The 18822-nt window shown below is 35.5% G+C and overlaps 1 protein-coding gene across 3 annotated transcripts in view; it reads left to right on the forward strand.

The window, feature by feature from the left end:
• Positions 1–18822, forward strand: part of PTPRD (protein tyrosine phosphatase receptor type D) — a 2145247-nt gene that overhangs the window by 799124 nt on the left and 1327301 nt on the right. For all 3 annotated transcript variants that reach the window (XM_082611189.1, XM_082611192.1, XM_082611191.1), the window contains one exon: positions 3471–3509. The gene's annotated coding sequence lies outside the window, so the exon portion shown is untranslated. The remainder of the gene's footprint in view (positions 1–3470; positions 3510–18822) is intronic.

Here is an 18822-nt window from a genome sequence, read left to right on the forward strand (position 1 = left end):
GTGTCTTGGTGTGTTTCTCCTTGGATTTATCCTGTGTGGGACTCTCTGTCCTTCCTGGACTTGATTATCTATTTCCTTTCCCATATTAGGGAAGGTTTCAATGATAATCTCTTCAAATATTTTCTCAGTCCCTTTCTTTTTCTCTTCTTCTTCTGGGACCCCTATAATTCGAATGTTGGTGTGTTTAATGTTGTCCCAGAGGTCTCTGAGACTGTCCTCAGTTCTTTTCATTCTTTTTTCTTTCTTCTGCTCTGCAGTAGTTATTTCCACTATTTTATCTTCCAGGTCACTTATCCGTTCCTCTGACTAAGTTATTCTGCTATTGATCCCATCTAGAGCATTTTTAATTTCATTTATTGTGTTGTTCATCATTGCTTGTTTCCTCTTTAGTTCTTCTATGTCCTTGTTAAATGTTTCTTGCATTTTGTCTATTCTATTTCCAAGATTTTGGATCATCTTTACTATCATTATTCTGAATTTTTTTTCAGGTAGACTGCCTATTTCCTCTTTATTTGTTAAGTCTGGTGGGTTTTTATCTTGCTCCTTCATCTGCTGTGTGTTTTTCTGTCTTCTTGTTTTGCTTATGTTACTATGTTTGGGGTCTCCTTTTTGCAGGCTGCAGGTTTGTAGTTCCCGTTGTTTTTGGTGTCTGTCCCCAGTGGCTAAAGTTGGTTCAGTGGGTTGTGTAGGCTTCCTGGTGGAGGGGACTAGTGCCTGTGTTCTGGTGGATGAGGCTGGATCTTGTCTTTCTGGTGGGCAGGTTCACGTCTGGTGGTGTGTTTTGGGGTGTCTGTGGACTTATTATGATTTTAGGCAGCCTTTCTGCTAATGGGTGGGGTTGTGTTCCTGTCTTGCTAGTTGTTTGGCATAGGGTGTCCAGACTGTAGCTTGCTGGTCATTGAGTGAAGCTGGGTGTTGGTGTTGAGATGGAGATCTCTGGGAGATTTTCGCTGTTTGATATTATGTTGGAGTTGGGAGGTCTCTTGTGGACCAGTGTCCTGAAGTTGGCTCTCCCCCCTCGGAGGCACAGCATTGACTCCTGGCTGCAGCACCAAGAGCCTTTCATCCACATGGCTCAGAATAAAAGGCAGAAAAAGTAGAAAGAAAGAAGGAAGGAAAGAAAGAAGGAAAGAAAGAAAGGCAGGGAGGGAGAAAGGAAGGAGGGAAGGAAGGAAAGAAAGAAGATAAAAACAAAATAAAATAAAGTAAGATAAAATAAAATAGTTATTAAAATAAGAATATAATTATTAATAAAAAAAACAAAAACGGACGGATAGAACCCTAGGACAAATGGTGGAAGCAATGCTATACAAACAAAATCTCACACAGAAGCATACACATACACACTCACAAAAACAGGAAAAGGGGGAAAAATCATAAATCTTGCTCTCAAAGTCCACCTCCTCAATTTGGGATGATTCGTTGTCTATTCAGGTATTCCACAGATAAAGGGTATATCAAGTTATTGTGGAGCTTTAATCCGCTGCTTCTGAGGCTGCTGGGCGAGATTTCCCTTTCTCTTCCTTTTTCTCACAGCTCCTGGGGCTCAGTTTTGGATTTGGCCCTGCCTCTGCATGTAGGTCGCCCTCAGGTGTCTGTTGTTCACTCAGACAGGACGGGGTTAAAGGAGCAGCTGCTTCGGGGGCTCTGGCTCACTCTGGCACAGGGGAGGGAGGGGTACGGCGTGCGGGGCGAGCCTGCGGCGGCAGAGGCCGGCGTGACGTTGCACGAGCCTGAGGCGCGCCGTGCGTTCTCCTGGGGAAGTTGTCCCTGGATCCCGGGACCCTGGCAGTGGCGGGCTGCACAGGCTCCCTGGAAGGTGGGTGTGGATGGTGACGTGTGCTCGCACACAGGTTTCTTGGTGGCGGCGGCAGCAGCCTTTGCGTCTCATGCCCTTCTCTGGGGTCCGCGCTTTTAGCCGAGGCTCGCGCCCGTCTCTGGCGCTCCTTTAAGCAGCGCTCTTAATCCCCTCTCCTCGCGCACCAGAAAACAAAGCGGGAAGAAAAAGTCTCTTGCCTCTTAGGCAGGTTCAGAGTTTCTCCCGGACTTCCTCCCGGCCAGCTGTGGCGCACTAACCCCCTGCAGGCTGTGTTCATGCCGCCAACCCCAGTCCTCTCCCTGCGCTCCGACCGAAGCCCGAGCCTCAGCTCCCAGCCCCGCCTGCCCCGGCGGCCTAGCAGACAAGCCTCTCAGGCTGGTGAGTGCTGGTCAGCAGCGACTCTCTGTGTGGGAATGTCTCCGCTTTGCCCTCCGCACCCCTGTTGCTGCGCTCTCCTCCGCAGCTCCGAAGCTTCCCCACTCCGCCACCCACAGTCTCTGCCCGCAAAGGGGCTTCCTAGTGTGTGGAAACCATTCCTTCTTCACAGCTCCCTCCCACTGGCGCAGGTCCCGTCCCTATCCTTTTGTCTCTGTTTATTCTTTTTTCTTTTGTCCTACCCAGGTACGTGGGGACTTTCTTGCCTTTTGGGAGGTCTGAGGTGTTCTGCCAGCGTTCAGTAGGTGTTCTGTAGGAGTTTTTCCACGTGTAGCTGTATTTCTGGTGTATCTGTGGGGAGGAAGGTGATCTCCGCGTCTTACTGTTCCGCCATCTTCCTCTCGTCCCCAGAAAGATAGTTTTTTCACTACTTGTACAATATATAATTTCAAACTTAATGCCCAAGGTGAAAGGAAAAGGTGATAATCATATGTTTAAAAAATAATCTCCTTTATTTTATAGAATAATGGTTAGAAGTTCAATATTTCTGCTCAAACACAGAGGCAGTCAGGCATATTTACAAAAGGCCTCACAGTGTTTGCCATTGCCTTTAGAGAAGACAACATTTATAAAACCTTTGCATCCCACAGCAGGTGCTAGGTCTTCTTTTGGGAATTTGTGCTGTTCAGATACTGCCTTTCATTTGAACTTCAAACACCTTAAAAACATAGAGGTTGCATTTTAATATAATTTGGAAATTAAAACCCTTTTATTTTTGTCATTATAATATCTTACATGGATTTACTTTTCAAAAATGAATCAAAGTCAAACTAATGACTGTCTGATACCAACAAAGGCAGAAAAATGGTAAAACGTTTTTAAAAATGAAGCTTTGGTCTGCCTAGCTCACAAGAAAAATAAATGCATGTAATATGTATTTGGAGATTTCAAGTATATTTAGTAATAGTCTACCTTCTTTTGAGAATGTAAAGAATTAAAATGAATAATTATGGTCACCTGAATAGTTGGAAACATATTTACAAGATCTAGACTGTATTTTCTTTGTCTTTGTTTATTTAATGGCACAATATAAGATTAAATAAACACTACAATTTAAGTGAAAAACATATTTTCACCTAGAAAAATGGTTTCCTAAGGTATTTTCATCAGTCTACAATATTTATAAATGTAATAATGTTATAGAATTATAAAAAATTGTGTATCTATTTTTAAAACAAGAAAACTAAAGTAACTTTTTTTCTATTTTTCTAATTAGGCTTGGACTCCTGGATCATCCAGTGACTTCAAAATTCTGGTAAGACACTTTTTTTTTTCTATAGTGTTGTCAATATTTTCATTTCTTTTGCCACAAATTTGGGGAGGTTATCTTTTTTTTTATCTCAGGCTTAATCCTTTTTCTTATTTCTCCCCTCATTTCCATCCCCTGAGGTTGAATCTCCTAAAGCCAATAGTAGAAGGTCAATTACATCTTAACCCATATGGGATGATCTATTTAGTCCAGATACTTCTTGAAGATTCAACTTCATGGGTCAGGAGAATATTCCAAGGAGGGGTAGCATTTGTTTCTTAAGGAAACAAAAATCACCACTGAAATAGTCTGAGATAGGAAAAATAATTATTCAGCTGAGATGCAGAGAGTATCAATTTGAAAATTTTTCTTTTAAAATAGATCAAATGCAACAGCAAAATAAAAATCACAGAGGAGGTGAGTACGATAGCTGAATTTTTAAAAAGATTTTCATTTCTACAATGTCGATATTATAGTTTACATATATAGAACTGGAAATACACTGAAGGCACTGCATTTTTCAACATTAAAGCTCTTAAAATTTTTATGGTATTTGCCTGGTACATATATTATAGGCATGGGGAAGAGAGATTGTTTAATTAAAAAGATGACTGGTTGAGGTAGAAGTTTTTCTATAAGTTGTATTTTCCCAAACATCAGCTTATATATTCATCTTAAACTCCACCCAGTCTCTTTTTTTTCCCCTCCTAATATTATAGAAATGTTGCTCACAATCAAATTCATGTATTGGTTTCCTACTATGTTCTGAATATATGCAAGATTATAAAACATATTTTATCTTATTTAGTTTTTCTCAATAATACTCTGGTTTGGATTCTTATTCTTGTGTAATATGGGAGTCAACAACTTTCCTGATTCCTAGAGTCACCCTTTCTATAATACCCAGCAAACAGTACTATGAAATTTCAGCTAGATGCATTGCAGAAGTACAGTCTTATACATCATTCTTTACTAATAATTGGATATTGCTAGGTATGGGAGGGTGAATGGGAGGGTGGTGAGAGTTCCACGTGTCTTTGTTGTTCTGTATGACCTGTTGCTCCCAAATTCTTCTCAGGGTTTCCAAACTAGTATCTTCTGGTCATCTTACCATGACTTTTCTGTGCTACTTCATGCCATATCCAGTCTATACCTTCTGCCAAACAGTAACAAAGTTGACACTATACATTCTCATGAGGATGAGGGTTAACCTCCTATCCCTTTAGCACTTTCTGCAAATAGAGAGCTTTGCTTAAGCATTTGATTTATTATGATGAAAAATGGGATACAGGACTTCATAATCTCAGTGTTTCCTGGATTTTTCCCCATCCTAAACCTTCTCTTAGTTGCGTATGTGGGATCTGGACATGCCTCCTGTAATTATCCTTTTTCTCTGAACTCTACCTGCCTAATTCATTTAAGCTGACAGTGTGTTCTTGCAGTTCTCATCATCACAGTTGTCTTCTGGGTATTCTTCTTCTAATTTATCTCATTTCTAATCCATTTCATAAAACAGACAGATGATTGATCGAAAACAGCACTTATCCTCATACTTCTATATCTTGCCATATTGCCTATAAGGATTTTTTCCCCTGATCTGTTATATACGTGATAATTGAGTTCTGCCACACTTATTCAAAAGCAGTCTTCCTTGAGCACATACCAAGAAACTCAAAGCTAAGTTCTTTCCTCTCATAGCCCCCATCGTCATTATGTCAACTTCTGTGAACGGAGTGGTCTTCCTTGTCTGCCTATACACCCATATTCTATTCATCTCTCAAGGCCAAGTTCAACTCCAGCTCCCATTTTCTCCTGAAATTCTTCATTGCTTTAAATATTGTGGTTTGATTCCCCACCTTCCTGAACTCTTTATTTTCAGGATCACAAAGTTTAGCACTTTAACTTGTACTGTCTTGTGTTCTAAGGTTCTTGTATTGCATGCATCTTTTCTACTTAGCAATTTTGCAAGCTTGTTAAATGAGGTAGGAATGCCCTCTTGTGCCATTTGTACAGCATACCTTACATATTGCTCTGTGTTTAGTAGTTCCTCAAGAGATATTTTCAATTGACTAACTTATTTAGGATCTCATGTGTACTCACTATACTATAAAGCTCAAACCTAACCCTTAAGTTCTATATTGTTTGCTTCTATCCAATTATGAGTTTTAGTAGGAATAAAATGACTCGAACATGGAGGATGATTGATATATAATTCTGAATTTATTTCAGGTAATGTTGATACAGTCTAGAAAACTGTTTTTAGAGTACAATTCAGTGAAAAGAAAATAAATGTAAAATTCAAACTAGCATAGTATTGAAATGTAAATGATAATATGCAACTATTACAAAGTAAAAGAAATTGAAATATATTCTATTCATTATCATATAATTCTCAAGCTTAAAAAATAATATTTATTCTGGAACTAAATGCCAGCAATAAAAATTCACTTTCATATGAAGAGCTAACACAGTCCAGGTTGAAGTTGAAAATATTTACAGAAAGCCTTATTGCAGCATTTTTCCACTTACATAAAATAATGTGTTTAATGCGTATGATTCACTGAATTTTGTATCTGTATGTGCAATTGCAGCAATCTGTTCCAATTCATAAATTTTATTTTCTGCACCTGGAGTTTGGACCTTTCAAGAGGTCAAACTAATAACACATGCACAATTATATACAGTTGAGGGGAATTAATATTTTTAAGGATTCACTGTGTATCAGGTGCTTTGCTAGGTGCTTTTTTTTAAATGTATGTAGTCTCAGTTCTACCTTCCAATCATACTCTGAGGCATGCATTTTGTTCAGTATTTCAGAGCTGAGGAGACTAAGGGTCAGAGAGGTTAGTTAGTTCATCTACAATCATTTAGTCGTGATGCTGAGATTTCAGTCTATTTCTAGGATGCGGAAGACGTCACTGAGATGTCTTCCCAAAGAAAATTTACCCCAGTAGGCTTTTTATAACATCCAGTTCTCCATATATTGGAGTAGCACCCCTGGCTTGCAGTCCTTAAGAAAAGTGATACATAAGTGGTTAACATGAGATTTAGTCTTTTGTACTTTATAGTTATTTGAGAAGATGAAAAGCCTGCTTACTTTAAATCCAAGGGTGGGAAAATTGTCACAGTCTATGCCCAAGTTGTACATTTGCATGTATGTATTATATAATATATATCTTTTATATCATACCTATATCTATCATATATATATATTTATACTTATACACATACATACATATTCATGTCATTAATAACCAAAACAGAATCTACGTAGTGGAAACCCACATAACCCTTCTGTAGTCAGACTATGGTGATTAATGGATATTTCATTCACTCATTCATGTTCTCAGTTTTTTAATGCAAATTTTATGTAGGTTTGGCCATCCTGATTTTTTAAATAGTATTACAGACAGCCTGCAGATTACATTCATGTGCTTAGTATTAGTCATGGAATTTCTTTCAAATGATATAAATTATTCAACTGAGTATTGCATTTTCTAAGAATTGAGTGCAGTCTCTAATATAGAGGGTTTAAAAATATTTCTTGGACATATACCAAAATATCCGTATGTTTTAAAGTATTCCCTCATCAAGAATTAAATGTTTGGTGTTAAAATACTATGTGATTTCTAAGGGTCTTAAGTTGTATTTAAAAACTGAAGGGAACAAACGACACACATATGCCTACCTCATAGTTTTGATATAGGAAACATACATAAATATTTTGTTATTCTCCATTTATAGTTATTATAAAATATTGGCTATATTCCCCTGTTGTACAACATATCCTTATAGCTTATTTTATACCTAATAGTTTGTACCTCTTAATCTCCTATCCCTATATTTCCCCTCCCCCTTCCCTCTCCCCACTGGTGACTACTGGTTTGCTCTCTGTATCTGTGAGGCTGCTTCTTTTTTGTTATATTCACTAGTTCGCTATATATTTTAGATTCCCCATATAAATGATATCATTCAGTATTTGTCTTCCTCTGATTTATTCCACTCAGCATAATACCTGTCAAGTCCATCCATGTTGCTTCAAACGGCAAAATTTCATTCATTTTTATGGCTGAGTAGTATTCCATTGTCAATGTATACCACAGCTTCTTTATCCATTCATCTGTTGATGGAAACTTAGGTTGCTTCCATATCTTCGCAATTATAAATAAAGCTGCTGTGAAAATTGGGGTGCATGTATCTTTTTGAATTAGTGTACTTGTTTTTTTGTTTGTTTTTTTTTTTTTTTGAATATGTACCCAGGAGTGGAATTGCTGGGTCATATGAGAGTTCTATTTTTAGTTTTTTGAGAAGCCTCCATACTGTTTTCTACAGTGCTTATAGCAATTTACATTCCTACCATCAGTGTATGAGGGTTTCCTTTTCTCTACATCCTTGCCTACATTTGTTAAATGGGTTCTGTTTGCTGACAGCCATTCCAACAGCTGTGAGGTGATATCTCATTATGGTTTCAATTTACATTTCCCTGATGGCTAGCAATGTTGAGCATCTTTTCACGTGCCTGTTAGCAATCTGCGTTTTCTTTTTGGAAAAATGTCTATTTGGTTCTTGAACCCATTTTTTAATTGGGGTGTTTGTGTATATCAACTATACTTCAATGAAAAAGTAAAAATTAAATAAATACTTTGTCAATTTTATGAAAATATACAGGTATTAAAATTATCTTCAATGTTAGCTTGCTATTGTGATGAAAATTGTCATGATGTGAGCATAAATTGTATGTTCAGGGACCAAAGAAAGGAATATCATATTATCATCAATTCATTTATTCATCTCTCACATCTTATTGAGTAACTTATTTGTGCAAACAATCAGATAGAGGTTAGGTAGTATAAAAATGATGTGATTGAGTTCAAGGACTGTCATTTTATGTGTTCTGTGTAATTGTGGTGCTTTTATTTATTTTTAAAATTGGTGTTGACTAAAGTTCTCAATGTTTGTTTTAGGCCTTTCATTTTTTCCCTTCACCTTGCTAGGATACCAGGTTATTGGACAGTATGAGAGGCATCTTTAGTGCCCATCAGTATTTGGGTTTCCTTTCATTCTTGAGTAACGGAGATGATATTTTCCCTCTACCTTACGGTGAGGTGGGGCCATGTGATTATTTCTGGCCAATGAAAACTGGAAGAGAAGTGTATTACTTTGGGGCAGAGGAGGTGAAAAGACCCTGTGTACTTTCTAGTCTCTCTCTGCCTCTACAGAAGAGACATCAGTTTGAGATAACAGAGCCACAGTAGTAAATCATCCTGGTTCTCTGAGTCACCTGATGGAAGAAACCTGCTGTGGCAAGACTCCTAGTTCCAGAGCCAATGTATAAGAACAAGAAGTAAATTATTTGTTTTAAGTCAGTGAGTTCTTGTTTTTCGTTTTGTTTTTGGTTTTTGGTTTTGGTTTGTTACAGCAGCCTAAAACCTGCTCAAACTAATCAAATGGTTCTTGTGAAAATAGGCATCGTAGTATTTATGTAATTTTGAAATCTGGAGTCATGTTTCCAAAGGTATATTTTGGCACTATTATTTTTGACTTTAAAATAGTTTTCTCCTGTCACCAAATAACCTGAGGTACTACTTACATGGTTGTCATAGCAGGTAACAAAGGCTCCCCAAATAAAAGCCTTGGGAAAATGTGTACTAAAATATTTAATAAAAAACAGCTATTACTCACTTACCAAATATCTTTAGAATCAAACAACATGAAGAGGGGAAAAGATACAAGACGAATATCTAAATTTAAAATGGTACACTTTCCAATTGAAAAATGAACAGTATTCTTGTAATAATGCTTTTAGTTCTTTAATTTTAACTGTCCTTAGGTAAGATCCATATTAAGGACCATAAAATAATCATTTCCTTTTTCCTAAGTTAAAAAGAGTCTCCATGTCTTAGATGATTTTATTTTGGTAGGGTATTCAGAGTAATCTTTGTTTCATTTTTTACTCTTTGAATTGACCTGAAGAAACACCCCCTCCTATACCTATTTTGTTTTGTTTTGTCTTATACAGTGGAAGCTTCCATGTGCTACTTTAGTTTAACTTTTTTTTTTCAGTTTAACTTTTTAAGAGATGTAATAATTTAAATGCCACTAACATGCCAACTAGCATCATTTCTGCAACAACTAATTAATTAAACATAACCTCCTTTCTTCACACACAGGAGTGGAGATAAAAAATAATTGTATACAATTACCTGGAACTAAAAGGATTTAAGTCCACTACCATGGAAGGGAGCACAACAAATTACACCTCATCATATTTCATGTCAATTATAAAAGTCTCCCAAAAAACAGTTGCGGGACATTAAAATCTACCTCTATAATGTTGATTCAACTTCTAAGAATCAGAGTCATTACAACTGGGATTCAGTCTGACTTGAGTGGCACATCCCTTCAACAACTTCCATTAATTTTGTATCTCCTCATTTCTCTCACCTAATTTCACCTTCTGGATTGGAGTTCAAAAAAACCTTCTCAAGGCAGCACATTCCATTTTGGGAGAATTAGTTATTAAACATACTTCCTTAGCATTGAGCAAAAATTATGTCATATTAGTAGTTTGCTTCTCAGGATGGCATAGGGCTTGCACATTTGCTAATAACAATCCTTAGTTGGATTCTACTAGTGTCAGTAACTAGACTGTATGCAGAAGTGTCTTTTTAGTGGAAAGATACATTATCTACTTTTTTATTTAAGTCACTCTCATCTAACATATATTAATAAATGCTTTCATGAAAATAATTTAAATAGGGATTCTAGTAAATCTACTGAAATTATCTATCTTAATACTAATATTCAGTATTTTGAAAGAACCTTTTGTGGTTAATTAAGCATGGCATCCCCTGCTTGATTTCTTGCCTGCTCTCCTAAGTCAAGCAGTACTTCTCCAGGTGTTTGTAAAAAATAGGAACACTACCCTAGTAGTTTTTTATGGATTTTTAAAACTCCCTGTTTATTGTTCCATTTGTTGTTGTATGTTACTTCGTCTGTCTTGGGTACTCAGAATACCAGACTTACTGTCCAACAAGTATCAAGTGATATCAGGAAAACTCTACAATTGGCAGTTGATGCCCTTCCCCTTCTCATCCCTCCCCGTGTGTTTTTCAGTGGGACTCTTAGACAGTCATTCCCACTTTGTCCCAGCCTGAAAATCACTCCTGCAATACAAACTCTAGTATCAAAAAAAGATAAATGCCTTAAAAAGTTGCCACAAACATGCTGAGGTGTATGAGAGTGTCTTTCCGTATATTATTTCTATTTTCTAGTCATGCTGAATTGGTTTACAATTTTTTGCTAGTGGGATGTATATGGTAGAAGTTGTCTTTCACAATTTCAGAAATAAGGGAGGAACAGGAAATGTGAAAAGGTAATAAAATGATTGAGGTTGAAGAAAGGCAATACCTTACGGTATGTTTAAGTTTCCTGAAAAATTAAGCATAGACTTTTGTAAGTGATCTTATATACTTTTTTTATCACCATTCTCAAATATTAATTTACTGTCAAATATGTTAACCTATTCTATTTTGTCATTGGCACAGAATATGTTTCTTTGTCTATATCTATTTCTAATTATACTAAGTCCTCTCAAATATTTATATTTTGTTTATTCATTTAAATCTTCTTTCTACCTAGTAATATAGTTCTATATCATGTTGAAGGCAGTATCCCCAAAATGACCACTAATTTTCAATTTTCAGGCATTTATGATGAAATACATGTCATACATATGCACTTGTATTTTTGACATGTCTTTATCTTTTTTACCATAACCATCAAAATTGCTTTGAATTTTTATGTGATCTTGTTTTATATACTTAGTTATTATGTAAAATTTTACAGTAGCCCATGTAGACACTTAAAATGATTTCTAAAAAACATGCTTAAAGAAAATTATAGCATCTTGTTGTAGGTACTGAACAATGGTAAGCGGCAAGGTGGGTGGGCTTTAAGGGACTGGGACTATGCTAATAGGACTAAATATGGAGATTTGTATACTGTCCTGCCAATGGCTACCCACCCCAGCCTCTATCCTAGTTTCTGAGATACCCTTCTATCCTGGATATGTGTACCGGTTCCTAGATATTGAAAACACATAAAAGCTTGCTACGTGTCCATGGCAATTGCATTTTTACCATATTGATCTCTGAGAGTGAGGACTTTTTTGATGTAAGATGGAATGGAGATAACCAAGGAGGTTTCTGAGAAAGATCATAATAGAAGATTAATTCTGGGATAATGTTTTCTTGGTATTTATGACACATCAGTGCTCTGTTAAATAGATGTGCAAGCAGTTCATAACCATAGCATAGGATTTATTTTCCTTACCAAAAATTTGACAAGTCAATAAATCATGTTTCATACTTAGGTAGCTATGTAGTTGCTACAGGACTCAACACTGGACAGGTTGGGTTCTGTCTCTGCTCTTGTCTGATTCTCCTAAAGTCATCTCCTTCTCTAAGATTGTCTCCTGCTAGAAACGACTTAGAATAAAACTTCCAGTTATTTAAGTCCTGCGATTTGTCATTAATTTTCACAAAAGTATTTGCCACAGAAAAACTTCTCAAATATTTCCTCTTCTTGGAAAAAAAAAGAAAATGTGGACATTTTGTCCTATCAACATGTATCTGAATAATTGCAAATACTTTCTATCCTGAAAAGGAAATCAAGAAACCTGGGTAAAGGGACTATGTTAAAACATAAGGGTATTATTATACTGGCAAGTCTTCCTCAGGAGAATTCATGCAAACCTTACTTCAGAAATAAGCAAAACCACTTTTTAAATTATACATCCAAAAGTCTTATTTAGTATTCACAACTCAAAATGTTATATAAGGTTGCATATTTTGTTTTCTGTGCCTTTGCCGATGACTTTTCATTCCACATTCCAGTGCATTAAAATGGTTCAGTACCATAATTCTTAACACTAATTAGATTAATGCACCCTTCTAATGAACACAGAAATGACCTGAGTGGCAAACTGAGGTTTTAGCAAGAACTCATGACACCCCAATGTCCATCTCTTTAAAAACTCTATTGTGGAGAATTGAAACACATGGCATCATCATTCCAGAATCCTAAAGTCAGACTTAAAAATACATTAGTGAAGTTGTACTTTTACCTTTTTCTTAGTAGTCTCACTTGCCTTTTATCAAAACATAGCCTTTTCCTATTTGCTTGCCAAGTCCAGAATATCGATGTCAAATTCTGCTCTGATAGTGGAAAACAGAACAAGTTTCTAGTGGCTAAACATGTGTTTCCTGGAGGATAAAGACACAATTCAAGTTTTACTGTGGCATGGTTTTGTTCTGATTGATTCCTATTAAGAAGTAAGATATTTTTTTCCTCATTAAAAATAGTATAGTCCTTAATTCTCCCTTCTCCATTGGTCACAATTAGGGGTATCATTTTAGGGGATTTATTTTATGCTGTTATTATTTTACAGTGTTTATTCTGACCATGTAGCATATACAATTTTAAATTTAATAAATAGAATCTTAGATATATTCTTGGAGAATATTTTATAATCCTCTGTTGCAACTTCCCATCCACTTCTCCCCACTGTTTTAATGTAGCAAATGAAGCCAGATTTCTCAATAGAGAATTATTTGTATGGGAGTAAGAGTCATGTATGGAGATGCTGTTAATTTTTCCAAGTTACCCCAATCACCTAATTCAAAACAATACATAGTCATTCTATATATGCTTAATACACTGCCTAGATTTTCTACGTTTGTCTTTTTTTTTTTTTTTTTTTTTTTTTTGCAGTAGTCGGGCCTCTCACTGTTGTGGCCTCCCCCACTGTGGAGCACAGGCTCCGGACATGCAGGCCCAGCAGCCATGGCTCATGGGCCCAGCCGCTCCGCGGCATGTGGGATCCTCCCGGACCGGGGCACGAACCCACGTCCCCTGCATCGGCAGGCGGACTCCCAACCACTGTGCCACCAGGGAAGCCCTCTACATTTGTCTTGATTTAAGGGTTTTGCCTTCATATCCTTAAGTAAATAAGACCTTAAACCACCAGGTGACTTATTCTTGCTTTGAAAAAAAATATGACTATGAAAATGATATTGTGCTCTAGGAGTGCCTTCATGATCCTTGAGGTCGATCTGTAGGTCAGCTCTACTATGGACTTTCTTATGACATTTGACAGACAAATTAAAGCTTCTATGTCTCAGTTTTCTCCTCTGTGAAATGAGTCTATGTGTAATTATTACCAAAATTATTTTCAACTCTAATGATCTATTTTGTATAAAAAGGCTCAGCCCCACCCTGTCTTTTTATCTCGGTAAATAGTTACAAGATGTCATCTTAAATTCTCACCAAAGCTCATGCAGCCTTGAGAGTGGACATCCTGACAGCATGATGGTGTTTTTATCTTCACTGTTGATCTTTTTGTTTCCTTTTCATGCTTGCAATGTCATTTTCTTTTATAAAGGAAAATATTTTGCTGTACTTTCTTTACAGAGTGCCAATGGAGAGCTCAAGTATTTCTTTTATACTTACATCTATTCTTTGACATACTAAAGGTGAATTTTATGTTTGTAAAACATATGCTATTATGTCTCAAGCTTCCATAATAGAAAAGAGCAGAATTCCTTGAACTGCTGATGGTTTAACACCAATGCTTAATTCCCCACAGGTATGTAAGGAAATTTTAAGGAGGGTATTTTCTGAGAAGTTAGGAATGATTAGAATTTTTACTCAAGATTGACTTAGAGAAAAATTGGATCTTTTGTTTCAAGTCTTTCACTACCAGTTTTTTTAAAATTATATTTTAAGTTTTATAAATGTATACTTTTTACCATGAGAGTATTACAGCCAGAAGTATCAAATAGTTTTTATGTTCCAATGTTCTTTTTATAAATGGAGTGTCTGATAATCGAAAGTGGGGTGGTTTACTGCACCAAGTATAATTGCTTCCATCTACTGCATGGAAAACTGTCTCATTTTTCCCATCATTCCCTAAATTGTCCAAGGCTTGCAGGACTGAGTTATGGAATAAGTGCCACTGCTCCACATCCGTGGTCAACTTTCCCTTGGAATCACAAGGCACTTTTGCTTAAAATCTTTCTTTCCATTTCTGTTATTTTCAAAACTGAAGGTACAAGATTGTGGTTGAAATGGCCACCAAAATGATGTAAACAAAATGAGTGAGCTTAATGCATTCTTTTTTTGAAAGATAAACTCATTAAAAAGTTTATTATCACTGGTTTGATTATGAAATTGTTTCATTTTATTCATGTCTCTGCTTAATATCTGTTTGGAATAGGATTTTGAAAATATGTTCTTTTTCATGCTGAGGTGAAAGTGCTCAATGTTACAAATAAATACATTCTTGTAGTAATGTGATGCATTCTATTCTTCATCTACATATCAAGTATCTGCAAGTTGAGGATTTTCATGGCTTTAATATATATTCCATCTTTTTTAGTTTTATCTGAGACAGATGTTTGTTCTTTGATTCTAGAAATGAACCAAAACAGTCTATCTCTTATTTCAGTTAGCATAGTGCCCTTGAGATCCATCCATGTTGTTGCAGATGGCAAGATTTCATTCTTTACTTATAGCTGAATAATATTCCACTGTATATTTATATTTATTTATTTTTATATATTTATGCACACACACACGTGTGCACGCACACACATACACACACACACACACACACCACATTTCTTTATCCATTCATCCATTCGATGGACACTTAGGTTGTTTCCATGCCTTGGCTATTGTAAATAATGATTCAGTGAACATGGCAGTGCTGATGTCTTTTTGGATTAGCAATTTATTTTCTTCAGATACGTACACAGAAGTGGAAATGCTGGATCATATGATAGTTTTATCTTTAACATTTTTGCAATTTCCATACTGTTTTCCTTAGTGGCATACCAATTTACATTCCCACCAACAGTGAACCAGGTTTCCCTTTTCTCCACATCCTCACCAATACTTACTTTTATCTTTTTGATAATAGCCATTCTGATAGGTTTTGGGTGATACCTCATTGTGGTTTTGATTTGCATTTTCCTGATGATTAGTGATGTTGAACAATTTTTCATGTATCTGTTGGCTATCTGTATATTTTCTTTGGAAAAAAATGTCTGTTCAGATCCTCTGCCCATTTTTAATCAGATTGCTTTTTTGCTGTTGAGTTGTAAAAGTTCTTTATATATTTTGAACATTAACCCCTTTTCAGATATATGATTTGGAAAGACTTTCTCCCATTCCATAGGTTGTCTTTTCATTTTGTTGATGGTTTCTATTTCTGTGCCATATCTTTTTAGATAGAGGTAGTCCCACTTGTTTTTCTTGTTACCTTGGCTTTTGGGGTCAAATCCAAAAAACTCATTACCAAGACTGATGTCGTGAGGCTTACTGCCTATTTTCCTTTAAGAATTTTATGGTTTCAGGGTTCAAGTCTTCAATCTATTTTGAGTTAATTTTTGTGTGTGGTGTAAGATAATGGTCAAGTTTTATTCTTTTGTGTGTAGCTTGTCCAGTTTTCACAACACCATTTATTCAAGATTCTGCCCTTTCTTCATTGTATATTGTTGGTTCCTTTGTCATAAGTTAATTGATCATATATGGATGGATTTATTCTGGGTTCTTTATTCTGTACCATTGATCTCTGTGTGTGTTTTTATGCCAAATATCATAGTGTTCAGATTACTATAGTTTTGTAATATAATTTGAAATCAGGGAACACAATGTCTCCAGCTTTGCTCCTCTTTCTAAAGATTGCTTTGGGTACCCAGGGTCTTCAGTGGCTCCATACAAATTTTAGTTTATTTGTTCTATTTCTGTGAAAAATGCCATGGAATTTTGATAGGGATTGCATTGAATCTGTATGTTGCTTTGGGTAGTATGGGCATTTTAACAATATTAATTCTTCCAATTCATGAGTACAGAATAATTTTCTATTTATTTGTATTGTCTTCATTTTCCTTCAACATTGTGTTATAGTTTTCAGTACACAGGTCTTTTACCTCTTTCGTTAAAGTTATTCCTAAGCATACTACTCTTTTTGATAAAATTACAAATTGGATTATTTTCTTAATCTCTTTCTGCTAGTTCATTATTAGTATATTAAAATGCAACAGATTTTTGTATATTAACTTTGTATCCTGCAGTTTTACTAACAGGTTTGTGTGTGTGTATGTGTGTGTTTGGGTGGAGTCTTTAGGTTTTTCTATATATAGTTTCATGTCATCTGTAAATAGTGACAGTTTTCCCTCTTGCTTTCTAACTTGAATGCTTTTTCATTTTTCTTGCCTAATTGATCTGGCTAGAACTTCCAATACTATGTTGAATAAAAGTGGTGAGAGTAGGCATCCTTATCTTGTTGCTGATCTTAGAGGAACAGCTTTGTGCTTTTTATCATTGAGTATGATGTTACCTGTGGACTTGTTATATATGGTCTTTATTATTTTTGGTTCTGTGCTCCCTCTTATCAATGCCTGGTCTGCCTTTTATATATGGCCTTTATTACATTGAGATATGTTCCCTCTACATCCACTTTGTTGAGATTTTTATCATGAATGGATGTTGAATTTTGTCTAGTGCTTTTTCTGCGTTGATTGAGGTGATCATATGATTTTTATCCTTCACTTTAATGTGGCGTATCACAATGAATAATTTGCATATGTTGAATCATCCTTGCATCCCTGGAATAAATCTCACTTGATCATGGTGTATGATCCTTTTAATGTATTGTTGAATTTGGTTTGCTAATATTTTGAGGATTTTTGCACTTACTTTCATCAGGGACATTGGCTTGTAATTTTATTTTATTTTATTTTCCTGTGGCATCCTTGTCTGGTTTTAGTATAAGGGTAATGTTGGTCTCATGTAATGAATTTGGAAAAGTTTCCTCCCCTTCAATTTTTTTGGAAGTGTTTCCTAAGTATGGATATGAATTTTTCTTTAAATATTCAGTAGAGTTCACTAGTTAAGCCATCTGGTCCTGGACTTTTGTTGGTAAGTTTGTCATTCAGTCTCCTTACTAGTAATCAGTCTGTTCAGATTTTCTATTTCTCTACAACTTCATCTTTTGTAGGTTGTATGTTTCTAAAAATTTATCTGCTTATAAGTTGTCCAATTTGTTAATATATAATTGGTCATAGTACTCTCTTATGATCCTTTGTATTTCTGTGGTATCAGTTGTGATATGTCCTCTTTCATTTCTGATTTTGAGCCTTCTCCTTTTTCTTTTCTTTTTTTTTTTAACATCTTTTTTGGAGTATAATTGCTTTACAATGGTGTGTTAGTAGCCTTCTCCTTTTTCAAAATGAGCCTAATTAAAGGTTCACCAATTTCTTTTACCTTTGCAAAGAACCAACTCTTTTATTGGTCTTTTCTGTGTCTTTTTAGTCTTTATTTACTTTATTTCCACTCTGATCTTTGTTATGTACTTCCTTCTACTAATTTTGGTCTTCGATTTTTCTTCTTTTTCTAGTTGCTTGGGGTGTAAAGTTAGGTTGTTTATTTGAGCTTTTCGTTGTTTCTTTATGTAGGCATTTATCGCTATGAAATTTGCTCTTGGAATTGTTTTGCTGCATCCCATAAATGCTAGTACATTGCCATTTCCATTTTCATTTGTCTCGAAGTATTTTTTTATTTCTATTTTGATTTGTACTTAGACCTATTGGTTGTTCAGTAGCATGTTTAATCTCCACTTATTTGTGAATTTTCCAGTTTTCTTCCTGTAATTAATTTCTAGTCTGATACTGTTATGGTCCAAAAGATGCTTGATATGGTTGCAATCTTCTTAAATTTATTAAGGCTTGTTTGTGGTCTAACACATAATGTATTCTGGAGAATGTTCCATGTGCACTTGAGAAGAATGTGTATTCTGTTGCTTTGGTGTGAAATATTCTGTATATATACCTGTTAAGTTCATCTGATCTAACATGTCATTTAAGGCCAATGTTTTCTTACTGATTTTCTGTCTAGATGATCTATTCATTGATGAAAGTGGGGTATTAGAGTCCCTTACTATTATTGCATTGCTGTCCATGTATCCCTTTAAGTCTGTTAATATTTGCTTTAAGTCACTTGCCCATTTTTCAATAGGATTTTTAAAAATTCTTACCAAGTTGTACAAGCTCTTAAACACTAAAATATGTGTATTTTAAGAACATCAAGAGATTTTTGTCTTGTTTTTCAAGTTTATAATGTATTTTGCTACTCAGAATTTTTTCTGTTGTTAAATTTACTAGTTGCTTCCTCTATTGTTTCTGGTTTTCATGCAATGATTAGAAAGAATTTCCCCATTTCCAGATTCTATACTAACTCACTTTTCTTTTGCTAT

Source organism: Mesoplodon mirus (assembly GCF_964341445.2).
Source record: "Mesoplodon mirus genome assembly, chromosome: 1".
In the NCBI taxonomy this organism is placed as follows: domain Eukaryota; kingdom Metazoa; phylum Chordata; class Mammalia; order Artiodactyla; family Ziphiidae; genus Mesoplodon; species Mesoplodon mirus.